The following is a 16,473-nucleotide window of genomic DNA, read 5'->3' on the forward strand; positions in this document are numbered from 1 at the left end:
CATAACATAAGAAAAGACCAAGAGCCCCTATGGTAGAGGCAGAAACAGCAAGATTTGGCAGCTGCTTGGATGAATGGAGTGCAAGGGAATAAAGAGTTCAGGATAATGCCAGGGTTACAAACTAAGAAACCAGAAGAATGGTGATCTCCTAAACCTCCATACAAAAGTTTAGGAGTAAGTTTTTTGGGGGACACGGTACAATTGAGATGTCTATGAGATTGCCTATATTATGCCCGAAATGTCCAATAGGCATTTAGTGGTGGTAGACTAGAGCTCCTCAGGAGAGAGACTTCGACTGGATATACAAAACTGTGAGTGAGTCAGTCAGTCAATAATAATAGAAATGAAGTAGTTAAACCCACAGGAGCTGCTGAGATCCCAGAGAGAAGAGAAAAAGAAAAAAAGCACAGGACAGAGTCTTATAAATACCCACAGTTAAGGGATATGATGTGGATGATATGACAGCAAAGGAGACTGAGAAGGAATCATCACAGAGGTAGGAGAACCAGAAAAAAGTAATATTATGAAAACTCAAAGGGAGAATCTAAGAGTAGAGTGTGATCAAGTGACAAATGCAGCAGAGAAGTCAAGAAAGATAAGAATTTTACTAAGATCAACAAATATGACAATTCAAAAACACCTGGAGAAAATAGTGTCAGTTGTGTAATTTTAAGAAGCAAGGATGCAAAGAGTTTAACAGTGAGGAAAGAAATAAAGGTAAGTTTTTTGACTTTCCCCCCAAAAGTTTGGAAAAGGGAAAGGGAAGAGATATAAAATTACAGCCTATGGGGATGTTATAGTCTAGTGAAAGTGTTTAGCCAATGGAAAAGGCTTGGGCAGTAGAGAAAGAGACAGTAGAGAGGTAAAGGAAGGGAGGGTAGAGATGATTAAAAGGGCAATCTGCTGGAGAACATGGGAAAATATATCATCAAAGGAACAAGTTTTAGCAACAAGGGACACCTCATTATCAGAGATGGGAGGAAAGGATGAGATCTTTCAAACAAACACCTTTAAGCCCACATTTAAGAGAAATTTAAACATTTAATTAAAAAAAAATTAAATTAAAAAAATTAAAATTAAACATTTAAGCCCACATTTAAGAGAAAGCTCCAAGTAATGGATAACAACAAAAAAGTAGCTTCAAGGTGACCAAAACATGGTGTTTCCACTTAATATTCTCTTTTTAAATTTCAGAGTATCTCTGCTCTAAGAAGGTAAAGGAAAAATTATCTGCTAGAACTCCATTTTTTTTGTTGGCCTAGTATCTACTGGCAGTGTTGGCAGAACCCTATTCCCTGGTCAAGTTTATGCCTTTTACCTCAGGTACCAGTCAAAGGAAAGGTAAGAAGCTGGGCAGGAACAAAGAAGTAAATATGATTCATTAATTATAATTCTACCCTAAGGAGACTGCCCCTTTTAAAAAAAATACCCCTTGAAAAAGAGGGGAACCGATTGAGTTGTTACTTCTTTTTCAAGAGCAATCCTTTCCCTTATAGTTCATCCCCTCCCTGTCCAACGGTTGATTCCCTAATAATCTATTCAATGTCAATCAGTAGTAATCTAACTTAGATCTACAAATTTGCTTAATTCAATTTCTTGGTTTAACATTATCTTTCCTCCTTGCCATTTACAATGCAGTGAGTACACTTTTATTCACTATTCTTTTTGTGCCATTATGAAAATAAAAAAAAAATTGCAGCACAAGATCATAGTCAATCAACACTGAACAAAACCACAGAATAGAGTATGTTTCAGGGCATGCAAAAACAGGTGATCTATCACCAATACAATGTAAGCTTCTATCGTTAGTTTTAAGGGTTCAATGCTTCAGTATTGCAAATAATCAATTACTAAAACCACAAATCATTTAACAAATACTTATTGAGGAAAGGCCTCATTGTTCTAGGAGCTATAGGTAATACAATGATGTAAAGGAAAAGGAAAACTGAAAGAAACTTTAGAAGCTATCTAGTTCAAACCCTGTATTTTGATAGTCAAGAAAACCAAGGTATAGAGTAATATGAACTGACTTATCCAAGGTCATACAGAAACTCAGTTATTAGTAGCAGAGCTAAGACTAACTCCCAGTTCCAAATACCTTCTGCTATATATCCACAGTGTTCAAAATAAGATCTAGTAATAAAATTAAGTGGGTGGTAGGAAAAGTATAGGTTTAATAGCTATATACATAAATAAAATCTACTTATTCAGAAAAATAAATTGCACAGTATCAGAAGCTTTGGAGGGAAAATTGGAAAACTCAACAGTTTAAATGCAAAGAAATCTAGTTTTAGATCTCTTTGATAAGGCAGTAACAAAAATAAGATTTCCAATGATCTTTGTGATGTTTCATAATGTCTTCATCTCTACTAGTATCTGTAAGAACAGACACATACCTCAGCAACATGCAAGCCTAATTGCAATAATCTTAAAATACATTGCTTCTGTCTGTATACTACAAATTCCTCCCTCTACTGCCTTTTGATTGATAGAGTGATGGAGTCTGGCCACTAAGAAAACAACTGTTAGCCAGGAGCAGTGACAGTATGCTTTACCTACCAATACCTACCCCATTAAGATAACGGAAAGAAAGATGAATTTACAAGCCTCCAACTTTAAGCTGTTATAGTATGAATTTTGCACCTGTGCTCAGCACAGGGAAGTACAAGCCCATGTGCTAGAGATAACCAATTTATACCATTATAGCACTATTTCTATGAAATTTCTTCACATCACTCAATGAGCAATAGTGTATAGCCAAAAATCATGTTTCTGAGAAAGCTATTATCAATATTAGGCTCTGCAAGTCTCCTTTTAAGACTATTATCACCCCCGTGGTAGTCAAAGTATTGTTTTTACATGGATAACTCAAGCCCTCAAATGCCACCTCCGCCTCATACCCCTGGAACCCAGTATCTCTACCACAAAAATAATCTGCCTACAGTTTATTCAATCAGTATTGTCATCTCTACATCACACATATAGGATCCTCCTGTGCTTGTTGGAACCGTTAGGCCAAAGAGGAAAATACTTTCATTTGGACATAAGCTCATCAACAAGCATTTACTATGGGTCAAGCACTGAAGTAGGCACTGAATATAAACAAATACAAAAGAATGAGATGATCCCTATTCTCAATAGTATACATTCTTGGCAATAAGGAAATAACTGGGTTTGAATTCTGGCTCTTGACCTTCTGGTAAATCACTTAACTTCTGAGTCTCAGTTTCCCCATCTGTAATATGGGGGTAGCAGTACCTCTGTTATAAAGGCTGCTGTGAGAATGAGATGAGAAACCAATCCAATTCAACAAGAAGTTATCAAGTGCCTCTTAAGTGTGCAAATATTAAAAAGCTAAAGAAATGTCATCATAATTTCCTACAAGAGTTTCTTAAGAGAGAGAAATTTTACTGTAAAGAACATTCACTATTTTGCTCTCCTCCATGCACATCTCCAAGACTGGAGAAAACTGCTGGAGTATATAGTATGAGTGAATGTATACAACTACTTCCTCCACACAGAAGTTTTTTTACTTTATCTCACCGTGTGGGTTCTGCTTCTCACTTGTAAATAAATGAGAAGGTTCAAATGGTTCTATAATCTTATTCATGTGTATAATCCTTCAATGATCCTTACCTATTTCCCACCACAGACTTGCACTCTATCCCTGGGTCCCTCAGCTCATAAGTAATCTTTCACTAAAATCTTCCTCAGAACCAGACCTCTCCCTCACTTCCTGGCCATCACCCCAAGTTCTGTGTTCCATCTATACTTTGTAATAAATTCATGAGTAAAGATCTACCATATGTACTACAGACCTTCCTCTGACCTCTTTAAATGTTTTTTTAAAATATTTTTTCCCAATTACATGTAAAGACAATTTTAATATTTTGAATTTCAAATTTTCTCCCTCCATCTTCCCCCCTCCCTGGAATGGTAAGCAATTTTATACAGATTATACATGTGCAATTAAACAAAACATTATTTCTTTGTCATTTTCTGAAAGCAGACAGTGGCCAAAAAGTAGAAAGAGGGAGAGAACCATGGGGAAAAAAAAAAATCGAAAAGCAGTATGCTTTGCTCTGCATTCAGACTTGCACCAGTTCTTTCTTTAGAGATAGAACCACTGCAGCCCTCTAGTTGTCTATCTGCTTGTTGTTATCCTTCACTCTAAACTAGCTCACCTCCTTTTCTAGTCTTATGTCTTTGATGCTACTTTTCATACCCAAGTTATCACTAGTAACATGGTATAGCAAGACTCTCCTTCCCTCTAATAGAATCTGGAAGCAGCCTGGCCAGGCAAGACAAACTAAGGCCAACACCTTGACAGTCATCTCCTCTCAGACTCTGAGAGAGGTAAGGGAGAGCCCGGGGCCCTGAATCCAAGAGTTGTCCTGCTTCCCATCCAGTCTCTAGTCATCACCTCAGGAAGTAGGCCCTGTGGAAATGTGACCCAGAGCAACTGCTACTGCTGGTGCTACAGTCCCATCTCCTCAGCACCTTCAGCTCTGGAATCCCAGAGGGGAACATTTTCACCACCAAGAGCACTTGCCACTGTCAAGTAGTTGAACATCAGAAACAGATAGGGCTTATCAATAGAAATTACATTAAAGAAGATGCTTTGCTATCTACTTTGCGAATGTACTGTAAGGACCATGGGACCATTCCACCTGACTTGTAACTGACCCCTGTTATAAGTATTGTCTCTCCAATTAGAATGTGAGCTCCTTGGGTGCAGGAGAGCCTCTACTTTCTGTTTAGCACAGAGCTTTGCAAGTAGTAAACACATAATAAATGCTTTTTCGTTCATTTAGTCAGTTAATCTTTCACTGTCTTTATGGTAATCATTTTTTTTCAGAAGTTGGGTTAAAAAAAAAAACTTCAACTGAAAATGAAGAGAAAGGGTTAACTTTTTACTCTTCTGAAACCATACCATTCCTTGATTTATAGCCATATATTATCATAGGGAGAAATCAAGAGTTAAAAGATTGAGTTTTGCAGCAAAGAATAGATTGGGATCCCTGTTATGAAAATCAAATGAAATAATGTGCTTTGTAAAACTCGAAATACAATATAAAGATCCAGCTTTCATCATTATTTAAATAAATTACTGAAAAGTGCTATAAAATTTCCCTATTATGATCCAGCTTGATCTCTTTCCAATTCTACTTTCAGATTGCTGCCCATTTGCAGTTCCTATCTAAGTTCTGTATTGATGGTCTAATTCAGTAGGACAATTCTATCTAACTGTGAGCTAATTTAGGCTATAATATATAATAGTCATTTAACTGTTATTTTTTTTTTCCCACAAAGGAGAATATGAATAGCCAGGCCAATCTCTTTGAGTGGATCTCACTGAGGAGGTATTATAGTGTTTCTGAGTTTGATATAATGAGCATAATGCTAGGAATATCTAGAAAGTCTCATATGTAATCCTGTTTTAGGTTAAGAATCATTGTTCTTGGATTCCAACTAACACATTTTAATTGCAAAGTTAATTTAAGTATTAAAGTGCTAGTATTCCAAAGATAAAGTGGCATTATAAAGGATCTCCACCAAGTTATCATTAGCTCTTTTTAATATTTATTCACATACCTTCTTCACTTGTTCAAATGCAATGTATCCGGGGGAAGCTAGGTGGCACAGTGGATAAAGCACCGGCCCTGGATTCAGGATGACCTGAGTTCAAATGCGGCCTCAGACATTTAACACTTACCAGCTGTGTGACCCTGGGCAAGTCACTTAACCCCCAATTGCCTCACTTAAAAAAAAAAAGCCAAACACAAAACAAAACAAATGCAATGTGTCCAATATTTATCCTGATTGACTCAAATAAAATGCTAATATTCTTTTGGAAAATACAAAGCTTGAAACTTCACATTCTTTCAAAACTAAACTTAGCTAGGCTGGTCCTATGATGGCAGAATACCATCCATCATTGGGTCCATACTCAAAACCTTCCCAGTATAGTAACACTTGCTAGGGATTGAACTCTACTGAGCCAGCCTTCAGGAATCCAAAGTCACATCACCTCTATTCCAAATTAAAGCACCAGAGACCAGCTTTTGATAACTGTTTCCAAGTACCAACCAAACTAAATTCATACAGGTAAATCACCAAAATGCTGGCTACCAAGTGATGAATATTTTTGGTCACATTAAATCATCAATACCATCTAAGACACATATAATCTCTATCAATGTTGTTTGTAAAACAATAGTTGTTTGTCCTTCATTCTTGAAAAAGAACATGACAAATGTCATGATTTGCACTGAACTGGATTTCAGTGGAGGGCTGTTCAAGGTCGCCAACCTCACTCTTTCCTCCAGAGCCATCTGGGTCCAGTGGAAAGATATACATCTAGATGACTGGAGATGGGCCCTGATGTTTTAAGGCAATTGAAATTAAGTGACTGAAGTAGATTTGAACTCAGGTCCTCCAGACTCCTGGGCCAGTGTTTATCCACTGAGCCACCTAGCTGCCCCAAAGCAATAGTATAAGCAAATGTCCTTTTAATATAGTGGTGTCAAACTCAAATACAACTGGATATTGACTGGGTTTTGGTTTGTGTGGGGGTTTTTTTGCCCTTGAATAATATTTTCTTTTTTCCTAATTACACGTAAAAAAAATTAATATTCATTTTTACAATTCTGAGTTCCAAATTCTTTCCCACCCTCCCGTCCATTCAGCCCCTCCCCTCCTCTCCTCCCTAAGAGGGTAAGCAATTTGATATAGGTTACACATGTGTAAATACTGCAAAACATTTTCATATTATTCATGTTGTGAAAGAAAACACAAACCCTCCCCTGCAAAAAAAAAAAAAAGTGAAAAATAGTATGCTTTGATCTGCATTCAGACTGTATCAGTTCTTTCTCTGGAGATGGACAGCATTTTTCATCATGAGTCCTTTGGAATCATCTTGGATCACCATATTGCTGAGAAGAGCAAAATCATTCAGTTGATCATCATAAAATATTGCTGTTACTGTGTACAATATTCTGGTTCTACTTAATTCACTTTGCATCAGTTCACTGAAGTCCAGGTTTTTTCTGAAATCAGCTTGCTTGTTATTTCTTATAGCACAATAATTATTCTATATTACAATAGTATTTCAGCACAATCATATACTACAACTTGTTCAGCTATTCCCCAGATGATGGACATCCCCTTAATTTCCAATTCTTTGCCACCACAAAAAGAGCTGCTATTTTTATATAAATAGCACCCACCCCACCACTTAAAAAAAAAAATCCCTTTGGGATACAGACCTAGCAGTGGTATTACTGGATCAAAGGATATGCAGTTTTATAACCCTTTCAGCATAGTTCCAAACTGTTTTCCAGAATGGTTGAATCAGTTAACTCCACCAACAATGAATGCATTAGTGTCCCATTTTTCCACATACCCTCCAAAATCTGTCATTTTCTTTTTCTGTTATATTATCCAATCTGATAGCTGTGAATGTTAATTTGTATTTCTCTAATCAATAGTGTTTTTAGAGCATTTTCGCATAACTATAAATAGCTTTCATTTCTTCTTCTGAAAACTTCTTGTTCATATCCTTTGACTTGTATTCTTATAAAATGGCTTGTAATCTTATAAATTTGACTCCGTTCTCTGTATTTGATAAAAAGGCTTTTATCAGAGACCCTTGCTGCAAAACAAAACAAAAACAGCTTTCTGCTTTCCTTCTAATCTTGGTTGCATTGACTTGATTTGTGCAAAAATTAGCATTTTATATCTTACATTGTTCTCTAGCTCCTGTTTGGTCATAAATTCCTCCCTCAGTCATCAGATCTGACAGGTAAATTATTACTTGCTCTACTAATTTGTTTATGATAGGTATCACCCTTTATGCCTAAATAATATACTCATCTTGACCTTTTCTTGGTGTATGGCGTAAAATGTTGGTCTATACCTAGTTTCTGCCATACTGTTTTCCCTGCAGTTTTTGTTTTGTTTTGTTTTTTTTTAGTGAGGCAATTGGGGTTAAGTGACTTGCCCAGGGTCACACAGCTAGTAAGTGTGTGTTAAGTGTCTGAGGCCAGATTTGAACTCAGGTACTCCTGACTCCAGGGCCGGTACTCTATCCACTGCGCCACCTAGCTGCCCCTTTCCCTGCAGTTTTTATGCATACTGACTTTGAAAAACTACAAATTAACATTATCTACGGTGCATCATTTTTATTTTGTTAATCATTTCCCAATTAAATCTTAACATGGTTCAAGCTTAAGACTTCTGCTTTAAGGCATACATCTAAGCTTATTAGAGTTGATTTTCTCTTTTGGGAGGGAGGAAGAGAATGTAAGCACGTGGATGTGTATATATGCCATCTCTGTTTACATATAGCTAGAATTTATAAATTTAGAAAATCTTAAAAAAGCTACACTGGGACTAACAGCATAGGCAATTCAGGAAATCATCTTTCCCCCTGATTTTCCACTGAGTTAAAAAAAAAAAGAAACTAACATTTCTGAAAAGGAATGGTTATAGAACGCATGGAGATAAATTTCATTACCTATTTTCAGAAGACTGCTATGAAAGTTCATTTTGCTGTTTTTGTTACTATAGACATAAATTGATTTAGAATCCAGTCTATTAAAAGCTCTTTTGACCTGAATACTATATTCACATACAAAGCCATAATTAACTCCCTTTTTTTCAGAGTTCAAGAATGTAGTTCAGACTTCCACTCCTAAGGACTTTTGATACACAGGATGATGACCCCTCCCATTACTCTCCTGACCTTCAGTCCAATCTCCTAAATTCCCACATTCTCTACCCTCACACCACCTCAGCCACACACAGATTGTTAAACACTTGTTCTATCGAGCACCAAAAGTTGTTCTACTTCCACGTTTGCCAGAAGAGCAAACTCTTCTTTCAAATCATAACCTCCAATCCCTGCCTCACTCCTCCTAAATGTATTCTTTGTCATCCCCATAACCTCTATCCATTCTTCTACCCTCCCTCACTATGCTCCTAATCCATCACCCCTGTTCTGACCTCACTTAACTTCTTTCATGGTCTTAAACCTAAACCAACTAGATGTTATCAACTACCCTTAAACCCTTACCACCTAGTCTTATCACCAATCTCATCTTGCGAAACCCCAACCCCAAGTTACATTTACTATGTTCTTTCTCTGTTCCTACTTCCATACTGCTAAATGTTTGTTCCTAGTCAAAGTCAGAGAACTTTGGAACTCCTGTATATTTATTTAATCTTATTTCAACTGCACCCTTAATTTTATCTGGTAATTTAAAAATTTATCCTTGAATGAAATATCACCCTCTTCATAGTGGTTTTTCCATCTTCCTCTATCTTCAAACTTCCTATTACACTTCATTCATTCCTATTACGCTTCATTCATTCTTTCTCAGCATTAAAACTCACAATTTACTGTACCAAGAAGATAGGAAAGGCAGAGCCAAGATGGCATAACAGCAAGAACAAGTACAGCAAACTTCCCTAAAAACAAACAAACAAAAAACACCAAAAAACTTCCTCCAAACAGATCTATGCATCAGACCAACTCCTAATTGGGAAATTCAAGAAAAAAAATCACAATGCATCATTTTCCTAAGCCAGGTAAGTACAAGAAGACAAAAAGTCTGTGAATACTGAGAATAAGAATCTACCCAGGAGCTCAGTGTGTGAAGCATTCTAACAGCATTCATTCTAACAGCATTCTAAGAAGCTATTCACCAGAGCAAGAGGAGGTCCCAGACCCAGCAGAGAGAGGCTTCATCTTGTGTATGGTGCAGGAATAGGCACCATCTTATAGTTCTGTCACTCACTAGCAAATTCTGAGTCATAGATCCTGGACAAACTGAAGAGGGTACTTGTCTAACGGTGGTATGCCAGGGTTTCGGGATCCGGCTATGTAATAGCAAGGAACAAGTTCAGAAACAAGCATTGTGTGACCCAGACCCCAAGGACATTTCAGAGTCTCAAGCTGGAGTTGCCAAGCAAACATGAAGCCTGCAGAGGAATAACCAGGACAAGAATCCCAGAACAAAGGGGAGCCTGCAGTTCTGCCATTCTGAACCAGCAGAGCTTTCCGGGTAACTGATAATGGCCGAGTCCAAAAGCAGTCTAATGAAACTCCAAATAGGGCCTGCACACAGGCTTGTTTTGGTCAGATTAAAATCCAGGTTAGGAACCCACAGAACTCAGACAAGAGGACAGTGATCAGATTTTTCCCCTTCTATCAGACCACAGAATACTGAAAGCTTTCAAGTCCCCAGCCTAAGCTATCCCTGACATCTTAGTATCTCATAGCAAAAACAACTGACATAGAAAACAGACTGAGGAGAAAAAAAAATTAACAATCACTGAATTACTTGAAAGCTATGAACAAAACAAAAACAATTTAAAAAGAACCTAGAATTCTTATTTCAAGAAATCTTAAAAGAAAACTGGCCAGATCTCAGAAACAGAGAAAGAAATAGAAAGAATATCCTCCTGAAAGCGCCCCCGCCCCCAATGAAAACTCCCAAGAATATTATAGCCCAATTCAGAATTTCCAGGTCAAAGACAAAATAAGGAAGAAAGAAAGAACTTAAATAGCAAGGAGTTACAGTCAGGATCACAAGATTTATAAGCCACTACCCTTAAGGAATAAAAAGCCTGGGATTCAGTATTCCTTCCAGAAGTCAAAGGAAAGGTTTTACAACCAAGTATTAACTTACCTAGCAAAACTGAAATCTTACAGGGGGAACAACAGCCCTTTAATGATATAGGACTTCCTAGCATTCCTGATGAAAAGACCAGAACTGCATAGAAATGTTGAAGTGTCAACATGGGAGTCAAGAGAAAAAAAAAAGTAAACAATGACAATCATAAGGAATTAAATTAGGGTAAACTATTTACATTGAGAGAGATAGATATGTGTTCCCTTTGAACCCTACCTTCATCTGAAGTCAGAGGAAAGTCTAATTAATTAGACCTAGAAGATCTGGGAGAGGTTATGAGGTCTTAGTCATCTTAAAAGAAGATGAAAAAAGAGAACAGAAATACACTAGAGGAAGAAAGGGAGAAAAATTTTTAGAAAAATTCTCATAAAATTGGGGCATTTTAGTAAAGATCTTGTTTATAAACAAGAAATGGGGGGAGGCAACTCACATTTAAACTTCGCTCATCTGAAATGTTCAAAGAAGGGAATTAAACACACATTTGGATACAGAAATACATTTCACTCAACAGGGAAATAAGTAACAGGTGGGAAAGGAGAGAAAGAAGAGAGTAATTGGGCAGAGGGTAGCTTAGCCTAGGGATTAGTCTTAGGCAAAACAACTCCTCCTCTAAATAAAGGTAACATAAAAATATTCACTGGTTGGATAAAACACCAGCCCTGAATTCAAGAGGACCAAATCTAATCTCAGACGCTTGACACTCACTAGCTGTGTGACCCTGGGCAAGTCACTTAACCCTCATTGTCCCACCCCCCCACCCCCACCCCCTCCCCAAATTTCATTGCTCTTTTTGTGGTGACAAAGAATTGAAAACTGAGGAGAGGGGTAGCTAGGTGGTGCACCGGCCCTGGATTCAAGAGGACCTGAGTTCAAATCCGGCCTCAGACACTTGACACTAGCTGTGTGACCTTGGCCAAGTCACTTAACCCTCATTGCCCCACCAAAAAAAAAAAAAGGAAAACTGAGGAGAGGCCCATCAACTGAGCAATGGCTGAGCAAGTAACCATAAATTAATGTAATGAAATGATGTTGTGCTGTAAAAAATGATGACAAAAGTAGTTTCAGAGAAACTTTAGGAAGATCTGTATGAACTGTCAGAGTGAAATGAGCAGAACTAAGAATAATTAATACAATGACAATAATATGGTAAAGACAAACAACTAAAAGACTTAGGAACTCTGATCAGCATAATAACCAACCACAATTTCAGATTAATAATGATGAAACCCATCTCTTTATAGAGAGATTGAAAGATTGAGGGCAGAATAAGACAAGGGGCAAGGGGAGGATGGCCCATATGGAAATTTCTTTTGCTTGACAATACCTGTTTGCAATAGGGGTTTTGTTTTCCTTTCTTTTTCAATGGGGGGGGAGGGGGGAAGAGGAAGAATTGTTGGTTGAAGAAAAAATATTTTTTTAAAAAGGCAAATAGAGTCTCCCTTCTTCCCTAGGTCACACTTTTCATCACACTCTAATTTTCCTTTAAAGAGAATGTTTTATGAAATTACAATTCAAACATTTCAATTAAGCATATAGAATTACTTTGACATGCTCCAATAAAACAATCTTTCAATTCCTTTATTAAAGCATTTGCATTCCTATTTTAGAGTAAATGAAATCAAACATGAACAATTATGCTACTTATTAACCCAGATGAGGTTTTAAAAGACCAAAATTCAAACTTTAAATGCATTATTATGCATTATGGGTTATTTGAAGCACTGTCCTGGTCATTAAATGCAAACACACAAAGTTTTGGGGGGTTTTTTTTGGTGAGGCAATTGGGGTTAAATGACTTGCCCAGGGTCACACAGCTAGTAAGTGTTAAGTGTCTGAGGCCGAATTTGAACTCAGGTCCTCCTGACTCCAGGGCTGGTGCTCAATCCATTGCGCCACCTAGCTGCCAACACACGAAGTTCAAAAGAAGGCATATGCCAAATGTTATTTCAAAACAAACTAATACATGATATCTGAACCAATATGTGAAATAGTAGATTCATGTCTGAATTGGCAAAATAGAGAATGTTCAGCAAAGTTTTACAAATCTAAAATTCCAGATTTTCATATTACCTACAAATGTTCAATTTAATTGTAATTTCATTGTGACAGTAAGATTTGCCATGAAAAAAAAAATGCAAGAGAAGTATACCAACATACCTACCTAAACATTCTAGTAATTATGTAGCCAAAGCAAAGGAAGAAGGGTAAACAGAAATCAAAAGTACTATTTCTACCCAAGAGTCAATTGTGTCAGAGATAATATACAACACTTCAGCAACATTTTTTAATTCCAGTCCCAAATTTCAACATAAAAAGTACTTATTTTAGGTGAGTGGAGCACTTAGTACTTCCTAAAAGTACTTTGGTTTCCTTAAAGTACCTATTTTGTTTTCTAAAACTATTTACTATATGCATTAGATTTTATATAGTACATGTATATGCACACATTTCCTCATTCCACAAGAAATATAGGGGACATATTGTATAAGCACTTAAGCATTTGTTACAATGAATAAAAAAGGTTGTGGAATGTCAAAAATGTTTCAGCACAAATAAGATGAGAAATAATATCATCTGAGGTCCACTTTATACAAAGTTTAAATCAAATCCCATAAAAACTAAGTAAATTTATCACAAACCAGACTCTTGAAAATTAAGAGACATCATGAAAAAAAGCCAAAAAACTAGTCACCCCACTATACCTGACCCAATTTCACAATATGATCCATGTAGAATTTCTTATTTTTCAAATATATGCTACAAGTTTTTATAATTAAATCCCATAATAGTCTGAAAAAGCAAAACAAAACAAAAATACCAACCAGGGTTATCTTGTTAACAATAAATACCATTACAACTAAAACATCCATCATAAAAAAATCTGTGGAAATTCTAATTACGATGGAATAAAAATATCTAAATGCCATTTGATCCTGAGATGTCACTGATGGGCATATACTGCAAGAAGATCAAAGAAAGGACTAATATTTCCCAAATATTAATAGCACTTTTTATTTAAGAAAGGAGGATGATGAAACTGATAATCAAACGGTGTATGTAAACAATGGATTATTGAGCCATAATATAGGACAACAACAATAAGTATCTATAAAGCAGGAAAAATAGAACCTACCTCCCAGGATTGTTGTGAGGATCAGAGATAATTGTAAAGTGTTTATTAGCATAGTGCCTGGGCACAGAGCAAGTGGTATGATAAACATTAACTATGATGGTATTAAACATTAACAATTATTTTGAAGAATTCAGAAGTAAAGGAAGATTCATATGAACTGATAGAGAATGAAATAAGTAGAATCAGGGAAACATCCGCAAATAACTACAATATTGTACATGAAAATAATAAAAAGAACTAAACTAGATTCCATCAATCATTGAAGTGCCAACTATATCCCAGGAATTGTGCTAGGCACTGGTTATACAAAAGGAAAGAAACCCTCTCTATACTCAAGGACATTTTAAATATATACGAGGTAGTTTTGGAAGGATAGCACTAACAATTGTTGGAAGTATCAGGAAAGCTTTCACGCAGAAGATTAAGCATGAGCTGCATCTTAAAAGGAAAAGTGAGATTCCATTAGCAAGGGTAAGGAGGGTGTACATTCCAAGCATGGGGGTCAGCCAGTACAAAGACAAAGAGATGGTAGATGGAGGACTATCATGTATCACAGAGACCACAAGTTTGGCTGGATTGCCCAGTAAGAAAAGAGGAGTTAATTTCCAACGAGGCTGGGAAAACAGGCTGGCTCCAGGTTGTGTAAAATCTAAACAGAAGAGTTTAAATTTTATCCTAGAAGAACTAGAGTTGGCTGAGGAGAAGAGTCACATGGCTAAATCTGTGCTTAAGGAAAATTACTTTGGCAGCAATGTATAGGATGTACTAGGATGGGACACTTGAGGCAGGGAGACCAATTAAGAAACTGTTGAATTATAAGTGAGACCCTAAATAAGGAATTGAACTAAAGTAAGTAGCTATATGAATGGAGAGGAGTCAGATTCAAGCAGGTTGTGGAGGTAAGAATGGAAAGGCTGAGCAATTAACTGGGTATGAGAGGTTATGGGGAATGTGAAGTCAGAATAATACAAAGCTTACAAATCTAAGACAAAGGAAGGATGTTCATACTTTCAACAAAAAGAGTAGTTTGGAAAAGAGGTTTTGTAGGAAGAATAATGAGTTCAGTTTTAGACATGTTGAGTTTAAGGTATGTCTGGAACATACAATTTGAAATGTCCAATAGGCAGTTGGTAATATGGGACTGAAGCTGAGGGAATAGACTAAGGCTGCCTAGAGAGAATGTTAGGAGTCATCTGTATAAAGGTCATCTTTAAGCTCCTGAGACAAAGTATGGATGGAGAAGAGAGGATCAGAACCTTGGGAAACACCCACAATTAGGGGGTGTGACATAGATGATATATCTGCAAAGGAGATTAAGTAGTAGTCAGACAGGAACAGAAGCAGAAAACAGTATCAGGAAAATTCAGAAAGAAGATAATATTTAGGAGGCAGTCAACAATATTAAATGCAGCATCGAAAATTAGAAGGGAGGCAGAAAGCTGGGAAACAATTTTTGAGGCCAGTGCTTCTGATAAAGGCCTCATCTCTAAAATATATAGGGAATTAAATCAAATTTATAAGAATCCAAGTCATTCCCCAATTGAGAAATGGTCAAAGGATAGGAACAGGCAGTTTTCTGATGAAGAAACCAAAGCTATCTATTCCCATATGAAAAAGTGCTCTAAATCTCTAATGATTAGAGAGATGCAAATTAAAACAACTCTGAGGTACCACCTGACACCTATCAGATTGGCTAAAATGACAAAAAAGGAAGATAATAAATGTTGGAGAGGCTGTGGGAAAATTGGAACACTAATGCATTGCTGGTGGAGCTGTGAGCTGATCCAACCATTCTGGAGAGCAATTTGGAATTATGCCCAAAGGGCAATAAAGCTGTGCATACCCATTGACCCAGCAATCCCACTTTTAGGTCTTTTGCCCAAAGAAATCATGGAAGGGGGAAAGGGACCCACATGTACAAAAATATTTATAGCTGCTCTTTACGTGGTAGCAAGGAATTGGAAGTTGAGGGGGTGTCCATCAATTGGGGAATGGCTGGACAAGTTGTGGTATATGAATACAATGGAATACTATTGTGCTGTAAGAAATGATGAGCAGGAAGAGTTCAGAGAAACCTGGAGGGTCTTATGTGAGCTGATGATGAGTGAGATGAGCAGAACCAGAAGAACATTGTACACAGTATCATCAACATTGAGTGTTGACCTACTGTGATGGACTATATTCTTCTCACCAATGCAATGGTACAGAAGAGTTCCAGGGAACTCATGATAGAAGAGGATCTCCAAATCCAAGAAAAAAAAAGAAAGAAAGAACTGTGGAGTATAGATGCTGATTGAACCATATTATTTCTTTTGTTTTGGGTGCTGTTGGTTTTTTTTTTCCTATTTTGAGGTTTTGCATCACTGCTCTGATTCTTTCTCTTGTAACAGGATTAATGCAGAAATAGGATTAATGTTATTATGTGTATATATGTGTGTGTATATATATCTATCTATATGTATATGTATAGAGATATATAGATATAACCTATATCAGATTACCTGCTGTCTAGGGGAGGGGGGAGGGAGGGGTGGGAGGGAGAAAAATCTGAAATTGTAAAGCATGTATAAACAAAAGTTGAGAACTATCTTTACATGTAACGGAAAAAATAAAATACCTCATACATTAAAAAAAAAATATTAA

At 36.8% G+C, this 16,473-nt stretch overlaps 1 protein-coding gene across 1 annotated transcript in view; it reads right to left on the reverse strand.

Annotated features, from left to right (window-relative positions):
* The window catches only part of RANBP9 (RAN binding protein 9), a 90,647-nt gene that overhangs the window by 39,828 nt on the left and 34,346 nt on the right, over window positions 1–16,473 (reverse strand).

This window comes from Dromiciops gliroides, chromosome 1 (genome assembly GCF_019393635.1).
Source record: "Dromiciops gliroides isolate mDroGli1 chromosome 1, mDroGli1.pri, whole genome shotgun sequence".
Taxonomy (NCBI): Eukaryota; Metazoa; Chordata; class Mammalia; order Microbiotheria; family Microbiotheriidae; genus Dromiciops; species Dromiciops gliroides.